Source organism: Odocoileus virginianus, chromosome 8 (assembly GCF_023699985.2).
Source record: "Odocoileus virginianus isolate 20LAN1187 ecotype Illinois chromosome 8, Ovbor_1.2, whole genome shotgun sequence".
NCBI classification, from domain to species: domain Eukaryota; kingdom Metazoa; phylum Chordata; class Mammalia; order Artiodactyla; family Cervidae; genus Odocoileus; species Odocoileus virginianus.
The window spans coordinates 48,410,037-48,431,655 of NC_069681.1; the positions used below are offsets into that span (position 1 = coordinate 48,410,037).

General features: G+C 36.2%; 1 long non-coding RNA gene across 1 annotated transcript in view; it reads left to right on the forward strand.

Annotated features, from left to right (window-relative positions):
- The first annotated feature begins 296 nt into the window (after positions 1–296).
- The window catches only part of LOC110150055 (uncharacterized), a 92,965-nt gene continuing 71,642 nt past the window's right edge, over positions 297–21,619 (forward strand). The window contains exon 1 of the long non-coding RNA XR_002317636.2: positions 297–826. This is a non-coding gene — a long non-coding RNA (uncharacterized lncRNA). The remainder of the gene's footprint in view (positions 827–21,619) is intronic.

The following is a 21,619-nucleotide window of genomic DNA, read 5'->3' on the forward strand; positions in this document are numbered from 1 at the left end:
AGAACAGTGCCAGCGACCAAGGATTCCGAGGATAGGTGGGAGATGATCAAGCATGTTACATTTATCGTGCACTTTATTTCTAATCTAATGCCACCACTGATCTGGCAGCATGAACCAGTCAGCCTGGAGGTTGGGAACTCCTGTTCCAGCAGACACGCGCTCCTCAAGAGGCTGCGGTTGGGACTGTTTTGCAGGTTTCCGTCAGTGAGGAGGGGGCGGAGTTCTAGTCCGTGAGGCTCAGTTCTCGTCTGTGAGGCGCAGGCGCGTTGCTTACCACCCCAGACCCAGGTGCCTGGCCCAGCTTCTCCTCACAGGACCGTCGCCATCTTGAGTTGAGGCATTGTGAACAGCACTTCTCCTGCGGGCACACCGCGCTGGTGTGTTATGAGCAGCAGTTCCTCTGTGGAAACTCCAACTCGACTTGTTACTTGCAAGGCCTCTGCACGCAACCCACTGTTGGCAAGAAAAACCAGTTGTTGTTACTGCTGCGTCGCTAAGTCATGTCCGACTCTTGTGACCCCCATGGATTGCAGCTCGCCAGGCTCCTCTGTACCTGGGATTTCCCAGGAAGGTATATCAGAGTGAGTTGTCATTCCCTTCTCCAGGGAATATTCCAGACCCAGGGATCAAACCCACATGTCCTGCATTGGCAGGCAGATTCTTGACCACTGAGCCACTAGGGAAACCCAAATGAAACTAGACTAAGCCCCAAAGAAGAGATTAGACCTCATCACCCGAATTACGTCTTATTTTTTCACCCGTGGACACCAGTCAGCTTTGCCAGTAACAGAACTATCCATAAACTGAATTGGCAGCTGGAAATGAGGTAAGTGACAAAGATGACTAAAGGTTTGTTCATGATTTGTGTGCATATTAGGGCCAAAATCTACACCATGGGAGTCTAGATTGAATAAGGCTCACCAGGACACTGTGGTAATAAAATGCACCATTTTCCTGTGTTTAGTGACATGGGTTGATGGAACAGTCATAGTGAATATATAACTGTTAGTTATATATTTAGGTCTAGATCGTAAATGAGTAACGATTGCATGGAAGTAATATCTGAAGCCATATCTTTGATTAAACTCACCCCGGGGTAAAATTAGAAGAAGAAAAAAAAACCCTGAAAAATCCATACCTATACATTCACTTATCATCTAAAAGAAGAGAAACTAACACATTCCTTAGTATAGAGGTAAGTATATATTATGTATCTTTAGAAAGTTCAGGTACAGCATATGTAACATTCTGAATGTGGGCTTAAAAACCTGGATTAGCATTTGGCTGCCGTAATAGGTCCTATTAGTCAAGGCAGATAACATTTCTGAACTTCAGTTTTCACTCTCTGTAAAAGTATCTAACTGAACTTTGTCACGTTAAAAGTTCCTGGTTTTTTTTTTTTTCATTATGCAGTGAAGAAAGGAAAGTATATGGGAATGGGACAAAGATAATGATAATCAGATGAGTTAAAAAGAAGGGCTTCAGGTACCTTCAGCTTTTTCACCAGGATATCCAGCTACCCCAGAGACAGTTCTGAAACCAGAGGGAGGCTCATTTGCATATACTTACTTGTTCATGCCTTGTTAAAGGTACAAATTTCTCCACAAGCTTACCACCCTGTGTTGGCTTTGCTTTTCTCTATCCCATTAGGGATCAACATAGGAAACTGCTGTTTCCCAGAGGGAGCACACAACCTATTCCTAAACTGCTCTTCTCCTAAATGCTAAGATGTGAATCAGTCACTTTATCTTTAATTGTAGTACTGTATGTATATTCATATGTCTATTGAAAATGAAATATTCTAGCAGTGCCAAGTACTTCTGAAAGTACCATTTAGACATATGGTACAATATGTTTGTACCTATTGCAGACCATCTGCTGTCTAGGCTCAATTGCACATTTATTTTACTTTTAATTCACAAAGAAAATGGAAAATAGAACTGGCCCATGTACCACAATTTGGCTGGGCTTTAAGCAGGTGCAAATTCAATAAGAAAACGTATTTGGAACTATAAAAACGTCACTTGTCTGTCCCCGTGTGGGTATATATTCTTTCCAAACCAATGCAAATGTCTCAGTTTTTTATGCTTAGATCTGTTGCACTGTGTTTTAATGGGGTCAGATGGGATGAGACTGATTTAGAAACCAGAGAACTCTATATCTTTTTGCTAAAGAATAAGGGATGTGTATAATAATGCTTGCAATACAATTTTCTTGGTGTCACCCAGGTTTTACATTTATAAGAGAAGTAAAAATTATGGAAACTATTCTTTCTAAATAATTTTACTTTTAATGTAGTATATGTTGTGCACAGAATGAAAATACATAATATGGGATTTCCATAGGCAAATCATCTTGCTTGTTAAAAATGTGAAAATTTGTCAGGAACCTAATCACAGATACATACCACAAGAAAGAAAAAGAGAAACAAAGGAAGGGAATGAGGTAATATACTCATGTAGCAGTGAAGACATACTTGCAATTTCTTTATTCTTAACTATGATACAAAGTATTTTTCAATAATAAGTTCTTCCCTGGGACTTTCCTGGCCTTCCAGTGGTTAAGACTTCACTTTCCAGTGCAGGTGGTGCAGGTCTGGTACCTGGTTAGGGAACTAAGATCCCACATGCCTTGTGACCAAACAACCAAAATGTGAAACAGAAGCAATGTTATAACAAATTTAATAAAGACTTTAAAAATGACCCACATCTAAAAAAATCTTTAAAACAAATACTAGTTCTTCCCAAAACTGCTCAGATGTTTTAATCATTGACTCTGCTGCTGCTGCTGCTAAGTCGCTTCAGTCGTGTCCGACTCTGCACGACCCCATAGACGGCAGCCCACCAGGCTCCCCCGTCCCTGGGATTCTCCAGGCAAGAACACTGGAGTGGGTTGCCATTTCCTTCTCCAATAATTATTAACTCTAAGTAATCTTTTAATAGCTAATGTTTTGGGTTGAGTTTTAATATAACTGTTTCGATTTTAGTATGAGATAACTTTTTCAAAATTTTAAAGCTATTTTTTTGACAGAAAATGTTTGAATGTTTAAATTGACGTGCTTTAACCTAAAATATTCTTCCCTGTGTAAGTTCATTAGGTAGGAATTGTTGGTGAATTTTTCAGATAGAGGCTAAATATATCGTAGGTCAATAGGAGACACTTCTTTCAGTGATATGGTCACTTGATAAATGAAGGATATATATCAAGGGTCTCTTGATATATGTAATTTTTTTAATAAAATTTGTCCTCAAAATGTTTTGTCTGTGAGGTTGGATGTATCATTTGTCACAAATACATACATACATACATATATACATGTGTACATATATATAAATGATGCCCCCAGAAAGAAAGTACAGGTATATTGTGGGAACACAGGTGTAGGTTACTTTTCAGTTTCAATGGCTAGGCAATACCTTTGTAACAGAACAGAGTAGGGATCCATAGAGATTTCCTAAGGAAATCCATTCTATTGATAAAAGTAAGTCTTGATTGAGTATTTGCCATATGACATGTTGAAATGAGGAGTAATAATATAATAATAAACAAGAGCTGAGACTAGTTTCATTTGGGACATTTAAATACATACTTGCATTTATTTTCAAACCCTTACTACTAAAATTTAAAGGCAAAGAAAAATGAAAACCAGTGGCATTGATTTAAAATTTTTGCCAAATCAAGGAAGCATTAACACCTTTAATCAGGATGGTGAATAGGTTTAATCTCATGGACAACTTCTGTCAATTGATACAGGTCTTCAAAACTGCTACCCTGCGAATCTTTTGGGTTCTTCTCTTATGGTCATTGGAAGTAAATACAATGATTATTCATGTTGCCTTCCAAGATCATTTAAAGCACACTTTTCAATACTATCTTTAATTAACAACTCCAGCTGTTCCCCCAGTAATATAAGACTTCTATTTGGAGTGAAGCTGAATCCTTTTTCTACCATAATTTCTTTGTATTCAAATAAGTTAACACGGATTCAGAGTTATCCTACAGAAAAATTAAATCAGCTAATTAAACATCCTGACTTTTCAGGAAATCCTGATGTTACTAGAGTCCTGTCTTTCTCTAAAGTGGCTACAGGGGGAAATGAGACTTTAATTCTAGATATGAGAATATAAAGATGGGGCTGAATTATATTTAGTGGCAATGTATTTGAATTGTAGCTATATGGGAATAACTTTTAGTATTTTTTGTTGAATTTCTGTCTCTCAGTTGAATCATACAAAAATTGGCTTTGTTTTCTGCCTTTTTCTTCTGCGTTGTTCTTATTATGTGGGACTTCCCAGGTGGAGTAGTGGTAAAGAACCTATCTGCCAGTTCAGGAGACATAAGGTACATGGGTTTGATCCCTGGGTCGGGAACATCCCGTGGAGGAGGAAATGGCAACCCAGTATCCTTGCCTTCCACGGACAGAGGAGCCTATCAGACTATAGTCCATAGGGTCGCATTGAGTTGGACATGACTGAAGCAACTTAGCATGCACACACCCGTACTTACTCTGTAATGTTTTTTTGTTGACATTATCCTTTGAAAAATGTAACACCCAGTGGGAATAAGTTATTATTTGGGATGGTATTTGTTTACCTAATAATCTTGACCTGGGTCTATATGATGTACATACAGATGTATTTTACAGGAGTCTTCTAAATTTCAAGTGTAAAATATAGAAAAAAATTAAGGTTAGAGTAACTGAACTCTTAACTGAGGAAGTAAAATGAAAGTTGTTTAGTATAATTGAATATATATTTAAGGTCTATATATACACACACATATATTTAGATTAATCATTTATACATTGTATGTAAAATATACATATATATGTTTGTGTGTCTGTGGTAAAACTGACATGTGTGTGCAAACATAAAAATGTACCTTACAAAATTTACAAATAATATATGGCATGGGTTTGGTCAATGCAATGTTTAGCTAGCTTTGGCTTACTAAAACATCTTGGTGAATTCACACAAAAACAACTTGAAATTGAATATTTGCAATCCAGACTCTTAATTTCTACTGATACATCTCTTGTTGACCTTGATGGATGTTTGAACTTGATGTCATCAAAATCAATGCTGATATTAAAAGGAACTTTAGGAGCCCTGTCAAAATGAGCTAAAGGTCAGACGTTCTCCATGGCAAACATCAAGTATGTAGCAGTAGATACCACTGCTCATAAAACAAGAGAAAATGTATTGTCCAATCGTCTGCTTTACCCAGGAAATGATATCTCTCTTACTGCCACACAGAAACTTGCTGTTACAATTGCTTTTTTTTTTTAATAGCTGTAATTTATTTGGCATCTTCTATGAGTCTGTTGCTAGGTTAGAGAGTCTAGAATGCATTTTACTTTCCAACTCTGACCCCTATTCATACCCTAACTCATGCTGTCATGGTATTTAAGCCTTAATTTTAGGACAATAAAAAGTTTTTTTTTTTTTTTTTTTAATGTTTCTCTGTGTCAACTCATTTGTATGCGTGTGTATGTTTTCATTCATTTAAACAATGACCTACAGTCAGTACTCATGATTATTTCCTGCTCCAGGGAGTTTTTATCCTCTCTTTCTTAAAGTGTTTGCTCTTCAAGATCTTTGTGTATCACAACATCCCAAAGACAATTCACAGATTAGACAAACAAGTCTTAAGCTGTGCTATGAAATCTTGCATTTTTGTCAAGATTTTATTGTATCATTAAACATGAAAAATAATAACTTGAAAATCAGGTAGCTTTATCTTCAAAACACTGTTTCATTGATTTCCCTTTTCTCTGATTACCAGTGTGAATTCTGAATAAAAGACTGATTTTTTTTCTGTACCAAGATTTTTAAAAACGTAGGAGATGCTTTTTTTTTTCTTTTCTTACTTTTACCTCTATATTTAGGAGTTTAAAAGGAAATGAGTATGTATCTCTATTTTATTGTCATTAGTTTTGCTAGAGACTTGGTTTATCCATTCAGTTACTGGATTTAAGCCTTTCTGTAGAGTATCATTCCAATTATACCTACCTGTCTTGTGAAATTCCTTTTATACATATGATTTATCTCTTGGATCTACATTTTACGTAAGTTTTGTTTTTCTCATGATTTCCATTTCTTTGATCTCATCCTTCAGGATTGTGTGGTTGTTCTTAATTTGTTTAATTATTTGACATCTGTTTCTTCCTCTTGTTTTTTCTTGAACACTAATTCATTTCATAGTAGGAACCATTCTCTTTCAAATTATCTATATATTTTTAATGAAATCATGTTTCTTCAGTTGTACAAAGTGGTTTGGGGTTTGAATTTCATCCATTTGATAATTATCGTAATTTCAGGATGTTTCCATTAGTTTCATTTCAACAGAAGCTATTTTTTATGCTTGTTCATACAGGTCCCCCACCTTCAGTTTATGTAAATTATACTTTTTGCTGGTTTATGATTGACTCAGTGTGAGTATCACAGTTTTTAAGAATTTTTTAATAGTAGTAAGTCAATGGCAATCAGTTAAGAGAGTTCCCTGGCTGACACCACTTCAGAAAGAGTCATTATAAACCAAAACATTATCTGGAACAAATGAATCTGAACTCATTTGTATTTAATAAATAATAAAGCACTGTAAAAATATTAATAACTAGACTTTTGACTATAGTATGGCAAAATCTGTTTTATGTTGATGTTTACCATATGGATATTTTATCTATATAATAATGCCTAAAACTAATATTACAATTGGCAAAAAGTGGATACACATAGGTTATGTAACTTGAATGAAGCTCCATAACTAAGTATTCAATTTAGTATGATGGGTCTCCTAATTACATGCTCTGTTTGTATATTGCACTTTGCTGTTACTTATTGCCACTGTCATGTCAGTATGTTTTAATATATTTTTAATATCTTGAATATGTTTTAATATCTTTTATTTGTTTTAATAGGTAAAGTTTCAAATATTAGTTTTTTCAGACCAATGAAAGGACTCATCATAACGGTGTACCCTATATAGTATTCTTTTATATATAAGAATATATATATGTATATGTATGGTGCTGCTGCTGCTAAGTTTCTTCAGTTGTGTCCAACTCTGTGCGACCCCATAGATGGCAGCCCACCAGGCTCCACCATCCCTGGGATTCTCCAGGCAAGAACACTGGAGTGTGTTGCCATTTCCTTCTCCAATGCATGAAAGTGAAAAGTGAAAGTGAAGTTGCTCAGTCGTGTCCAACTCATAGCGACCCCATGGACTGCAGCCTACTAGGCTCCTCCATCTATGAGATTTTCCAGGAAAGAGTACTGGAGTGGGGTTCCATTGCCTTCTCCAATATGTATGTATATTCATACATATATGGATATATATGGATATCTATATATAGGTATATATGGATATATATGGATACATATATACAAGAATAAACAGAAGAACTATACAAAAAAGATCTTTATGAACCAGATAACCCCAATGGTGTGATCAGTCACCTAGAGCCAGACAGCTTGGAATGCAAAGTCAAGTGGGCCTTAGGAAACATCACTATAGACAAAGCTAGTGGAGGTGATGGAATTCCAGTTGAGCTATTTCAAATCCTAAATGATGATACTGTGAAAGTGATGCTTCTCTCAATATGCCAGCAAATTTGGAAAACTCAGCAGTGGCCACAGGACTGGAAAAGGTCAGTTTTCATTCCAATCCCAAAGAAAGGCAATGCAAAGAATGTTCAAACAACTGCATAATTGCCATCATTTCACATGCTAATGAAGTAATGCTCAAAATTCTCCAATCCAGGCTTCAACAGTAAATGAACCATGAACTTTAGATGTTCAAGCTGGACTTAGAAAAGGAAGAGGAACCAGAGATCAAATTGCCAACATCCACTTAATAGTCAAAAAAGCAAGAGAGTTCCAGAAAATCTTCTACTTCTGCCCTATTGACTATGCCAAAGCCTTTGACTGTGTGGGTCTCAAAACTGTGGAAAATTCTTCACGAGATGAGAATCCCAGACCACATTACTTGCCTCCTGAGAAATCTTTATGCAGGTCAAGAAGCAACTGTTAGAACTGGACATGGAACAACAGACTGGTTACAAATCGGGAAAAAAGTACACCAAGGCTGTATATTGTCACCCTGATTGTTTGCCTTATATGCAGAGTATATCATGAGAAATGCTGGGCTGGATGAAGCACAAGCAGGAATCAAGATTGCCAGGATAAATATCAATAACCTCAGATATGCAGATGACATCACCCTTATGGCAGAAAATGTAGAGGAACTAAAGAGGCTCTCGATGAAAGTGAAAGAGGAGAGTGAAACAGTTGGCTTAAAACTCAAAATTCAGAAAACTAAGATCATGGCATCTGGTTCCATCACTTCATGGCAATTAGATGAGCAAACAGTGGAAACAATGAGGAACTTTATTTTCTTGGGCTCCAGAATCATTGCCGATGGTAACTGCAGCCATGAAATTAAAAGACATTTGCTCCCTGGAAGAAAAGCAATGACAACCTAGACAGCATATTAAAAAACAGAAACATTACTTTGCCAACAAAGGTCTGTCTAGACAAAGTGATGGTTTCTCCAGTAGTAATGAATAGATGTGAGAGTTGGACTATGAAGAGGACTGAGCGCCAAAAAATTGATGCTTTTGAACTGTGGTGTTGGAGAAGACTCTTGAGAGTCTCTTGGACTGCAAGGAGATCAAACTCATCAATCCTAAACGAAATCAGTCTGGAATATTCATCCAAAAGACTGTTACTGAAGCTGAAACTCCAATACTTTGGCCACCTCATGTGAAGAGTTGACTCATTGGAAAAGACCCTGATGCTGGGAAATATTGAAGGCAGGAGGAGAAGAGGACCACAGTGAATGAGATGGTTTGATGGCATCACTGACTCGATGGATATGAGTTTGAGTAAGGTCTGGGTGTTGGTGATGGACAGAGAAGGCTGTTGTGCTGCAGTTCATGGACAAGAGTCAGACATGACTGTGTGATTGAACTGAATATATGCATACATATATATGTATCCTTTTGATAATTGAGTAACTGAAAAATCTAAACAAAGCATGTTTTCATACTTCATATGTGTTTTTTCTTTGTAGGTTTTTTCTTTATGCATATACTGACATTGGGCAAAGGCTCATTTTTAAATTTTGTACCATAGAATTTTTGCAACAATTAAGAATAGAAACCTGCTTTGCACAATGTCTGGTGTGTGATAAGTGCCCAGTTATTGGTAAACTAAAACCGATAATCAAACAATATTAAAGTAAATCATTTTCTAGCAACTGTTTTAGCAAAATGGCATTCAGCATTATTCAGACCAATTTATCCATTGAAAACAGCTAAAGATGTTGAATTAAAATACCTTTACAAATCTTACTGAGAAATCAAAGACTGATAAAATAATAAGAAATTATCAGGCAAAATATAACAGAAAGCAATAATTCACTCCTAAGTAGTACATATAGCCTGAGCTCTTATGCCAATCTTGCAGTAATTGAGCTTTTGAGAATCTAATAGGGCAAGGGAGATTGAAGTATAAGCATAAAGCCTTGTAAGGTTACTAATCCAAGTGCAAATTCTCTAAATTAAGGTTGCACTCCTAGGGTAAACTTGAACCAGAAATAAATATACCCCATCCCAAGCCTCAGAAGCTTAAAGACAGATACAGACTTCCATATTATTTAACACCCTAAGGACACATTCTGGGAAATCAGATATTAAATCTGGTCAAGGAGGTATCTAATTCATCTTTGTGCCTACTGGAACTATCAGACACAGATTGTAAAAAAAATAATTTTTATGATGCTAAAAAGACAAACCTTGGCCATATCTGCAGAGAACAAGAATTAGATGATTTGAAAAATATTCAAGTAAAACTTGTAGAAGTATTTTTAAAATATATATGACCAAATTAAAACTCAGTGATTAATTTTGACAGCAGACTGGAATTTCCCTGGATATTAAGTGGTTAAGAATCTGTGCTGCTTCTGCAAGGGGCCGGGGTTCAATCCCTGGTCAGGGAAGTAAGATCCTGCATTCTGTGCAGTACAGCCAAAAAAAAGAAAAAGTATTTTAGCAGACTAAAAAAAAATATTGGACATTAGGGCAAAATAAATCATATAGATGGAGCATTCAGACTCAAAACAATAAAAGTATGGGATAGCAGTAATGAAAATGTGCAGGACAGAATGAAGTCTATATTGTTTAATGGGAGCTATAGGCAAAAAAGACAGGGGACGGAGACTATATTAGAAAAGACAGTAACTAAGGATTTTCCAGATATATGATATTAGAAAAAGGCATAACAACTCACAGCCAGCTGAACGACCATAAATCATCAGCATCTACTTTGGAAATTCAGGTATCTTTTTCCTTGAAGTTCTGTATTGATCTTTCCACTTGGCCTGGGCCATTTCTCAAGATGCAGTAAAACATGTTTGTAATGGTGCAAACTCTACTTTGGCTTCTGAGGAGGAAGTATAGCACAATTCTATCACTCATCAGAATCCTAGCCAATGATTTGAAGTTGACCTGAATGCCTTCAATGACCCAACTCTTGTTAAGCTATAGTAAAGGATAGATTTTATACCATCTTGTCTGATAGGATGACTCTGCTGTAGAGAATTGGAGAAGGAAATGGCAACCCACTCCAGTATTCTTGCCCTGAGAATCCCCTGGGCAGAGGAGCATGGCAGGCTACAGTCCATGGGGTTGCAAGAGTTGGACACGACTTAATGACTAAACCACCACCACTGTAAAGAATATTGGCCATAGTGGGTACAAAAATTATTAATCTGTTATCCTTCTAGGAATTTTGCCCAAGTAAACAAACAAAATCATATTCTCTACAGATTTTCCCAGCCAACTGAGGAGTAATTGATCTACATGGGGGAATTTATTAGATATAAGTCCAATACTTTGGCCACCTCATGCGAAGAGTTGACTCATTGCAAAAGACCCTGATGCTGGGAGGGATTGGGGGCAGGAGGAGAAGGGGATGACTGAGGATGAGATGGCTAGATGGCATCACTGACTCGATGGACATGAGTTTGAGTAAACTCCGGGAGGTGGTGATAGACCAGGGAGGCCTGGTGTGCTGCGATTCATGGGGTTGCAAAGAGTTGGACACGACTGAGTGACTGAACTGAAGTGAAGTGAACTGAAGGTCATCTCTAAGGTGGAAATAATTGTGTTTAGGGAAGAAAGGTGATTAATGATTAGTTTCCCCAAAAGAAATATGATTCGAAAGGTGCATATGGTACTCTGTGAAGAACATGTTTATTTTGTTGGGATTTAATCACCTGCAGGTCACAGGTTGATAGTGTGGTCAACATAGCCTCCCAGTCAATTGGTAAACTTTGTAACAACCAGTTACTCAGTTTGTGTAACTGAACTAAGTTCTTGTATTTGGAGGGACTGCCTGAGGGCATTGAGTGCAATCTGTCCTCTTTATCTAAGACAGGTACTAGGTAGTATCCATGTGTCACATTTCAGTATCTATAACTAATTTTTTCTCCAATAAATTGCTCATAGCTAAACTTTTAACAAAAAAGAGTCAGATTGAAGAAAACATTCATAAAGCATAATTGGAAGTAATTTTGTGTCCATTTGCCTTCTTTTGACTATATTTTCATATGAACAGTGTGCCAACCAGGCTGGTCTGAGGTTGGTGATAGTAGAAAGATGTATCATCTCCAGGAATGAAATGGGTGGGATAGAATCCACTCATGTGTCTCTAACTGAGATGGGATGGCCACTTTCTAAAAAGAGCTGGATTCAATGACCAAGTTACTTTAATAAGGTAAATTAAGAAGAGGTGAAGTAGAAATCTGTTTAAACTAATTGGTAAGGAAACTGTTCCAACACTTAACAGTAGCAGATGCCTGCAGATAATGGGAAGCTTGGAATTTCCATCAAATAGCTTGACTATATGGAGAAGGCAATGGCAACCCACAGTATTGTTGTTTGGAGAATCCCAGGGATGGTGGAGCCTGGTGGGTTGCCGTCTATGGGGTCACACAGAGTTGGACAAGGGTGAAGCGACTTAGCAGCAGCAGCAGCTTAACTATAAGCTCATTGTTGAATGACTTTTCCAATAAATTGCATACTATTTCCAGAGTGCAAGTGGTCTGAAAACCCCAAAAGAGAAGAGAAAATAAATCTTAAAGCCAAAGAATTAAAAAAAAAAAAAAATTTTAGAAGTACCAGCTACATTGATTTCTCCACAGTAAAAGAGGAAGAAAAGAGAATGGAATAATATATTTAGTATATTGAAAGAAAATCATTCCTAAATTGGACATCTATGCTACACACAATTATTTTTTAAGAAAAGAGACATTTATCACTGGTTGGTTAATACTAAGGGGGAAAAAAGGAAAATGATCCAGGATGTAGCATTGGTGACTGAAAGTGAAGTGTGAAGAGTAATGAAGAGGCAGAGTTTTATATATGATTGAAGTCAAGCAGGTATAAATTCAAATTAGAATTTTATAGCTTTAGGATATTAAATGCAATTCCTGTGATAAAAACTGTTAAGATTCCTTTTCATATATGTTGATGTGCTAATGATTTAAAAATACTGACAAGCCCAAGACTGGTAGGAAGCAGAAATATTTTAACATGTATGCACTAATAGTAGAAACTTAAATTGGAAACGGGTTGGCTTTATATAGGAATGGTGAACATGTGAGTTCCCTAAAACCAAGCTATTCCTCTCCTCAAAATAAACTTTGGAGAAAGAAATGGCAGCCCACTCCAGTATTATTGCCTGGAAATCCCCATGGACAGAGCAGTCTGATGGGCTACATTCCACGGAGTAGCGAGGTGTTGGACACGATTTAGCGATTAAACTGCAGCAGCAGCAGCATAATAAGTTAGCAGAATTTAAAGCACCAGGATGGATGTACAAGAATATTTAGAGGAGGATTCTCAAATAGGGAGAACTTTGTAAATAGAATGAACATATAAGTTGTTATTAATTCATAAATATCAAGATAATTAAAAACAAAACAAGGCCGCATTTCAGTGAAAATAAACTCGTTACATAAAACAATTGAAAGAGTTTTAAAAACATATTGTCAGTTGAAAAGACAAAGAAAAATGACTGCCTAGAGTATAGAATCTATATGTAAAATGTTCAATAATAGACAATATTAAACTCTAAAGTTTTAAGGATAAATACACAGGAAAACCATAGAGGCAAGTAAGGAAATGAGTGTCAGGAGAGTCAATGTAATGGTAACTTCTAAGAGTAGCTAAGTTTGTGCTTGGAGAAAGTCATGAGGTGAAGGAAGAGGACTGTGAGTTGCTGTTGATATTTTATTTCTTGACTCAGGGCGGTGTTTATGATTTATTCATTAAACAGTATAATTCATTATTTTATTATGTGTATTAAACATTATTAAATATGATCCAAGTAAATATTTTCTTTCCATTACTCTTCCTATTCTCTTTAATTACTGATACATCTCAACTAAGTAAATGTGTCATTACATTCAGGGTCTTTAATAAGTGTTTTACCTATAATTTTGAAAGATTATCACAACATGAAGTTTTTACAGTCCCTTTAGAGAGCACTGAAACCAATTTTTTTCAGTGAAAATTTTGTGTATAAAATAACACCCAGTGGCAGAAAGAAGCAGCATGATCTAAATTCCCAAGTAGTCATGAAGATAGTGACTTTGAGACATATGTCGGTAATATTTTAAGAACTGAGAAAAATAGAGATTTGAATACATATGTACACAAGTGATACTGTTAAAAATTGTGCATATAAAGGTAAAACATATTGTAAATTAGCAAAAAAACCCTACAAACACAAATGAAATTTTAGGTTTATATTTCAGGAATAGTTTGAGCAAATATATATACAGAATTATTTTTTATAAATATGAACAACTGGTTATTCATAATTCTAGTTGTAGTATATAATGGAATACCCTTAAAGCTGAACATATGGATTTTTCTCAGCTTAGAGACCACGATATTTTTCTATTTAGTTTGCAAAAGCTTGTTGCAGTTAAAAAACATATGCAAAAAAATATTTTTTCGGTAAACCTTGTAAGTGTTTCTTTAGCACCCATTACCATGATATTTTTTTATAAACCATTTAAACGTTTCTTTAGCATTAATTACCAAAAAGAGTTTTATAAACAGCTATGTATATAAATATATGTACATGTGTGCTCATGTGATAGTTGTATCCTATTTTTTTTGATCACAAGGACTGTAGCCTTCCAGGCTCCTCTGTCCATGGAATATTCCAGGCAAGAATACTGGAGTCAATTGCTATTTCCTACTCAAGGGAATCTTCCCGACCCAAAGATTGAACCTGTGTTTCTTGAGTCTCATGAATTGGCAGGCAGATTCCTTACCACTGAGCCACCTGGGAAACCTATATATATGCATACCTGCATATCAAATTATTCCCATGTTATAAATGATGATAAATTATCCAGTCACTGATTGTGATCCTGAAACTAGTGCATGCAATCTTACAATAAAGTCTCAGGTGGATTGTTATATAATTTAGACATGGTCAAGAAGTACTGGTTTGATATAAGGGCCGACTGTTTTCTAAAAGTGAGTACATTAACAAGTCAAATTATTTTCCTGGATAAATGATATACTGCCTTAAATAATATATGATGCCTTAAAATATGATAACTTATTAAATAAGTTAGCAAGCAGGATTTATTTTCAAGGGGAAAAAAAGGAATTGAAACAGCTCTACACAACAGATGTTGGCTAAAGAGGCATTGCCTAAGGCCATTGAACTTGAAAAAATGAAGCAAATGTGTAGAAGTTCCCCACACTCAGTGTGGTATGAGGATGAAGGCTGGATTTGCAGCTTACCACAGAATGCCAACAAACACTTATCTGAAATATGAGGACTAGTTTCCCTTGATATAATTGTTGTTCCTCAAAAAAGCTTCAGCCCCTTTGCAAAGAGAACAGATCATCCCCAGACATGATTCTGGGTTATTTATTTTTTTTAACTGATCTTTGCTAGCTCTCTAATTTAGAGTATAGGAAGGTGTCAGTTCATTGAAACACCACCATGAGCATGTGAACATCATCTTCCCCTACACTGTCTTCTTCCAGTATATTTTCAAGCCACCATTCACTGTTTCCAAAATCATCTGTATAACAGAAGTTAGTTAAATTTTATCGCTGTAAATAGCTTGGTGTTTTCAATTTCTTATAAGAATAGCTCTACAGAAATCTACAATAAAAATTTCATCCACCAGTACATTCTCTCCTTGTTTTGATCTACAACCCTGCATCAAGGCAAACACGGTCCCAATGTCCTAGCCTGTTAGCTATGGTAAACCCAAAACCACGCAGTGTACACTGGATTTCTGTTTAGAATGTAATTTCTGAACTTTCTTTAGGCTATCTAATTTGGAGAATTGGTAATGGAATATTTTGCCTTGCTGTATAACAGAAATTCTTTGTTTCTTGTTCATTTTTCTGCTGTTCTTCCTGGTGATCAACACAAATGGCCATTATCTATTGTGAAAGGAGAAAAACAAGCCAAATCATTAGGTCAAATTTATATTAAATATTGCTAAATGAGATCAACTTTGTTATGAATGTGAGGGAGGTAAGCAAGATGCTTAAATATTTTGTATGACAAGAGAGAAGGAGATAAGTCAAAAGTTAGTTTTGTTCTAAGTGCACTATGGAAATACTCAATATTTGTGAAAATTAAGTATCATTAATTATAGGACAGCAGGGAAGAGAAGCAAAGCTGTGGTTGCAATTTATCAGCTATTGAATTTAGATCACCTTGAATTTAGCAAAATTTTGATGGGAAGGAATAGTTGGAGACAAGTTTTTCAGGGGTCATAGTGCAACAGTTTTAGTCTTTTAGAGACTTTTGCAGTTATTCTTCTTTACCAACTTCAGGAAAAACAGTTTTATGCTGAATGTCAGAGTTCAGTTTCTCACCTCTAACTAGGTATCCAAGTCTGAAGAACAAGTGAAGCCCATGAGCATAAGAAATGTTTGAGTTTCAAGTGTAATTTTTTTTTTTCCCCAGTGAATTCACTCATCAGATACTGGCTAGTTCTCAGATAAAAACACTCACGGTTCTGGGTAAGATACAATGCAGATTGTAATGCTAAGGAATACAAGAAGTGGATCATCAATACACCTTGAAGTGATTCCTTTAGAAATACTAACTTTTCTTAATGCTTCCCACCCTCCAGAAATATCCTAAACCCCAAATTCCCCAGTTTAGAAAGTGGCACAGTGGCCAGATTTCCGAGGTTTCATTTCTTTCTCTTTAGTTCTTTATTCTGTCCATCAAATGTCAAATGCCAAGCATTTAGCAAGTAAACAAAGTTTTATAAATAGAAAAATCTTAAATTTTTCATCCTTGATACTTACTAAAATTTATAATTTTAAACCACAACAGATGGTTTAAAGATAATTATTTCTTTAGCTTTTTAAAAAATTATTTATTTTTAATTGAAAGATAATAGCTTTACAGAATTTTGCTGTTTTCTGTCAAACCTCAATGTGAATCAGCCATAAATATACATATATCCCCTCCCTTTTGAACCTCTCTCCTGTCTCCCTCCCCACCCAACCCCTCTAGGTTGCTACAGAGCCCCTGTTTGAGTTTCCTGAGACATACAACAAATTCCCATTGGCTGTCTATTTTATATGTGGTAATGTATGTTTCCATGTTACTCTTTCCATAAATCTCACTGTCTCTTCCCCTCTCCCCATGTCCATAAGTCTATTATTTATGTCTGTTTCTCCATTGCTGCCCTGTAAATAAATTCTTCAGTACCATTTTTTCTAGATTCTGTATACATGTGTTAGAATACAATATTTATCTTTCTCTTTCTGACTTATTTCACTCTGTATAATAGGCTCTAGATTCATCCGCCTCATTAGAACTGATTCAAATGTGTTCCTTTGTATGGCTGAATAATATTCCATTGTGCATATGTACCATGACTTCTTTATCCATTCATCTGTTGATGGACATCTAGATTGCTTCCATGTTCTAGCTGTTGTAAATAGTGCTGCAATGAACAGTGGGATACATGTGTCTTTTTCAATTTTGGTTTCCTCAGGGTATATGCCTAGGAGTGGGATTGCTGGTCTTATGGTGGTTTTATTCCTAGTTTTTTAAGGAATCACCATACCATGTTCCATAGTGGCTGTATTAGTTTACATTCCCATCAACAGTGCAAGAGCCTTCTCTTTTCTCCACACCCTCTCCAGCATTTATTGTTTGTAGACTTTTTGATGATGAAGTATAATTATTTTTTTTAAACAAAGGAGAAACAGAGAGCAATTAGGATCCTCATATATTCAGAATCTGTGTCTGAAAATCGTCGGAGTCAGAAATGTGACTCATACTTTTTGGAAAAACTGAATTCTTTATGATGCTATCTGCTTTTAGAGAATCCCCGAAGAGTGTTAGTTTTACATTTCCAAGCATTGAGGATAGCTGGGTCATGGGAGTATGATGCATTGTGAGTTTGGAAATGTAAATCCAAGGCTTTCAAAGATAATTGCTGGGTTAGTAAGACCAGGTATGATCTTTTCCAGAGAGGCTCAAGAGTATTTTTACATTGTTCCTGAGGTTTTCCTTTAGTAAAGCTACCTAGATCTGTTGGTGATAAATTTTTGTATGTTGCAATAAACCTTTAAAAATGACAGCCAGTTATTGGATATGTAATTGCTAACCTCACCGGGTTAGAGTTAAGAGAATGATGACCTATAATTTCCAGTCAGTGAATTTTTGATAGTCAAGGAAGTTAAGGATGATACCTTAGGTCATGGCAGTGAATGCTTCAGATAATTTTCCAAGCATTATTTGTTCTTTTGTCTTTCACTACTGATAGAGCATGATAAAGACAATGGAGTTTCTGAATACTGAAAGGTATCATATACAGTTATTGTGAAATAATTTCCTCTCTCTCTGAATAAAATGGTTCATAATGGATCAAGTTGAAAACAAAGTCTAGGAGGCTGATTGTTATTGTTCATTTGTTTTTACCTTCTTTGTTTTCTAGTTGTTAATGCAATTGCCTTTGGCAGATAAAATCTTATGGCCATCTTGAAAATACTTATTAAAAATATATTCATATCAGTTTGAGGGAAGCAATTGCAAAATACCATTTTTAAATTTCAAAATAAACTTTGAGGCTTGGTTCTTGATTATTGCTTCCAGGTTGTCCTGGATTATAAATTTGGCAGGTGGGTGTGTGCCTGAAACATCCTAAAAGTTGCAAGTAAAATTATTCTTAGCTATAGCGATTTTAAGCTGCCAGGCAATTTATCTTTGCTACAGTGATCAAACTGAATAGTTATGTTAATAAATTATGTTATTTAATTGATTATGTTAATAGATTACTATAATACAATTTATCCTGGGAATGAGAATATATTATGAATTGTATGGAGATGGACAAGCCTCTGTAGCAATTTTATTTACATTAAAAACCAAATTGATTGCTATTGATTGTACTGATGGTCATGCACATTGAATTTTAGAACAGAAGTCATCTTGTAGATAGCTGTTATGCGTGCCTCTCTGCTTGTACATGTGTATGTATGTGCTCAGTCTCTTCAGTCATGTGTGACTGTGAGTCTGCAGACTGTAGCCCACCAGGCTCCTCTGTCCAAGGGATTCTCCAGTCAAGAATACGGGAGTGGGCTGCCATGCCCTCCTCCAGGGAACCTTCTCAATCCTGGGATTGAACCTCTGTCTCCTGTGTCCCCTGCATTCGCAGGCAGGTCCTTTAGCACTAGTGCCACCTGGGAAGCCCCTGGCTTATACTTGAGTATATTTTAATCTGAGAACGTCAACATATCTTTTTGGGGAAACACAATTCAAACGATAAGGGTCCACTCTTTACCCTCTCTGAAATTCATGTCTTTCCCATGAGTGAAATATATTCACTCCATCTCAACATTCCCAAAGTTTCAGCCCATTCGTTTAACTCAATGTCCAAAATTCACATAAATACAATTAGCTCAAATTCACTTAAATTAGTTACATGAGAGGCACTGGGTATGGTCCATCTAGAGAAAATATTTCTTGTCATCGATAGACTTGTGAAATTACAAAACAAGTTATATGTTTTAAAATACAATATTGGGGGCACTTATTGGATAGACATTTTCATTCCATTAGGTAGAGATTGGAGGGAAAAGGTCTCAGGTTCCAAGTAAGTTTGAAAACAAGCAGGGCAGATTCCATTAGCTATCAGGGCTTGAGAATAATATCATGTGGCTCAGTTCCCTGTTCTGTCAGCTCTCCTGGCCCACTGGAGTGCAGCCTTATCCTCTCTGCCCTGGGGAATACTGTCATCTCTGGCTGCTTCACCCGTGGTTCTACCCTCAGAGTCCTTTATTGCATCCTGTCTCCGACCCTCTCAAGCCAGGCTGGCAGTGTTTCTTCTTGCATAATTCTCGAAATCTTTTCAGTCTCCTGAACAATTCGTGTGAGTCCAAACCATCAAACAGAAGGATACTCAGTATATCATTCCTGATTATTGACATCTATGTTCTCAGGTCTTCTGAGAGTTGACTAGAACCACAATTTACATAACCTGTCTCATTAGCAAGTGTTTGTCCAGCCACATTCTTAGGCCTGTTTCCAGAGTGTACTGTCTGGATTGGATTTGAATTTTCCAAATCATCACCTGCTGCTTTCTTTTTGTGTAAGAGTTCATTCCTCAACTTATCTCTTACCTTTTGCATTTTATTACAAGCAGCAAGAGAAGCCAGGTCACACATTTCACACTTTATTGCAAGTTATTCTCAGTTAAAATCCATGATCATCACTTACAAGTTCTACTTTCCACAAAATAGTGCAGCATGATTCCATTAAGTTCTCTGCCAGTTTTTTTTTTAAATAAGTATCACCTTTCCTGCATGTTCCAGTAAGATATTCCTCATTTCCATCTGAGACATCACCAGAAGTACCCTTAAGGTTCATATCTCTAGTAGCATCCTTCATGACAATATATGTGTTGTCTAAGAAATAGCAGCTTTGTATGCACTCCTCTTACCTCTTTCTTATTCTTTCTCAGAATTTTCTTTGATGGCCATATTTCTATCAACAATCTCTTCAAGGCAATCTAGCTTTTTCTATTGAGAGTTTCAAAAAATTTCCAACCTCTACCCATTACCCAATTCCAAACCCACTTTAACATTTTCTTAGGTATTTGTTATAGCAGGCTTTTGGCCTTCTAAACTATAAGAGAATTCATTTTTGTTTTTTAAAGCCAGTCACTTAGTAACAGCCCTAAGAGACAAATACAGATTTTACTAAAATGATTAAAGTGCTGCTGTAACAAATACTTGAGGAAAAATACAAATATAAAATGAAATGCACACATACTAAAACCAAACACAATGAGATATCTATAAAGCACCAATAAGATGGGAAAGGGGAGTATTTTACCTACATTTATAGTTAAAAATAGCAGCTGCTTTTAAGCAAAACTTTTGGAATCTGGATGTCATTGAATGACACCTTGATACTAATGGAATACTGTGGTGCTGGAGAAGACTCTTGAGAGTCCCTTGAACTGCAAGGAGATCAAACCTGTCAATCCTAAAGGAAATTAGTCCTGAATATTCACTGCAAAGACTGATGCTGAAGCTGAAGCACCAGTACTTTGGCCACTTTGTCTGAAGAGCTGACTCATTGGAAAAGACCCTGATGCTTGGAAAGATTGAGAGCAAGAGAAGAAGGATTAGATGGTTGGATGGCATCACCGACACAATGGACACAAGTCTGAACAAACTCCAGGACAGTGAAGGACAGAGAGGCCTGACATGCTGTAGTCCACAGGGTCTCAAAGAGTCAGACAAGATTTAGCAACTGAACAACAACAATACCAGGATGATGTGCAGGCAGTAAGTATGTTCACTGTCTGTAACACATTTAAATATATAGTAAATCTGAATAGAAACCACTCTGCTCATTATATCATAAAGCACTGGAATTTCTAAACATTGTTATTGGTAAGATATACCTTCTTGCCTTGGTCGATTATCTGTATTCTCCCCACTGTTTAAAATTAGTGCTGAAAACTGTGTCAGTGTAGAATTGTATACTCTTGTAAAATTTCTCTTAATGAAAGTTAGCATCTAGGCATTTTTGTATATTGGCCATGTTTTCTGTGGACTTCCCAGATGGTGCTAGTGGTAAAGAATCTGCCTGCCTGCCAGTGCAGGAGATTTAAGAGACATGGGTTCGATCCTTGGATTGGAAATATCGACTGGAGGAGGGCATAGTACCCAATCCAGTATTCTTGCCTGGAAGGTCTCATGGACAGAACAGAGTTGGAAACAACTGAAGCAACTTAGCATGCACTCAGTGAGTTTCCTAAAAACTTGCTAAACTCATTTATTCAGGTAGCTTTTATGTATATTTTGTAGCATATTCTAAGATAAGATAGAAAATCACTTTGTTTGCAAATGAAATAGATGTACTTCTTCCCAGTAGATTGTAATGACTTTTATTTCATTTATTTACTTATTATTCTGGCTAAATTTTTCAGTAAAATTTTGAAGAGAAATAGTTAAATCATCATCCTTCCCTATTCCCTGATTTTAAGTGGAAAATAATGTTAGCTGTGAGACTTTCACAGTTGCCTTTTA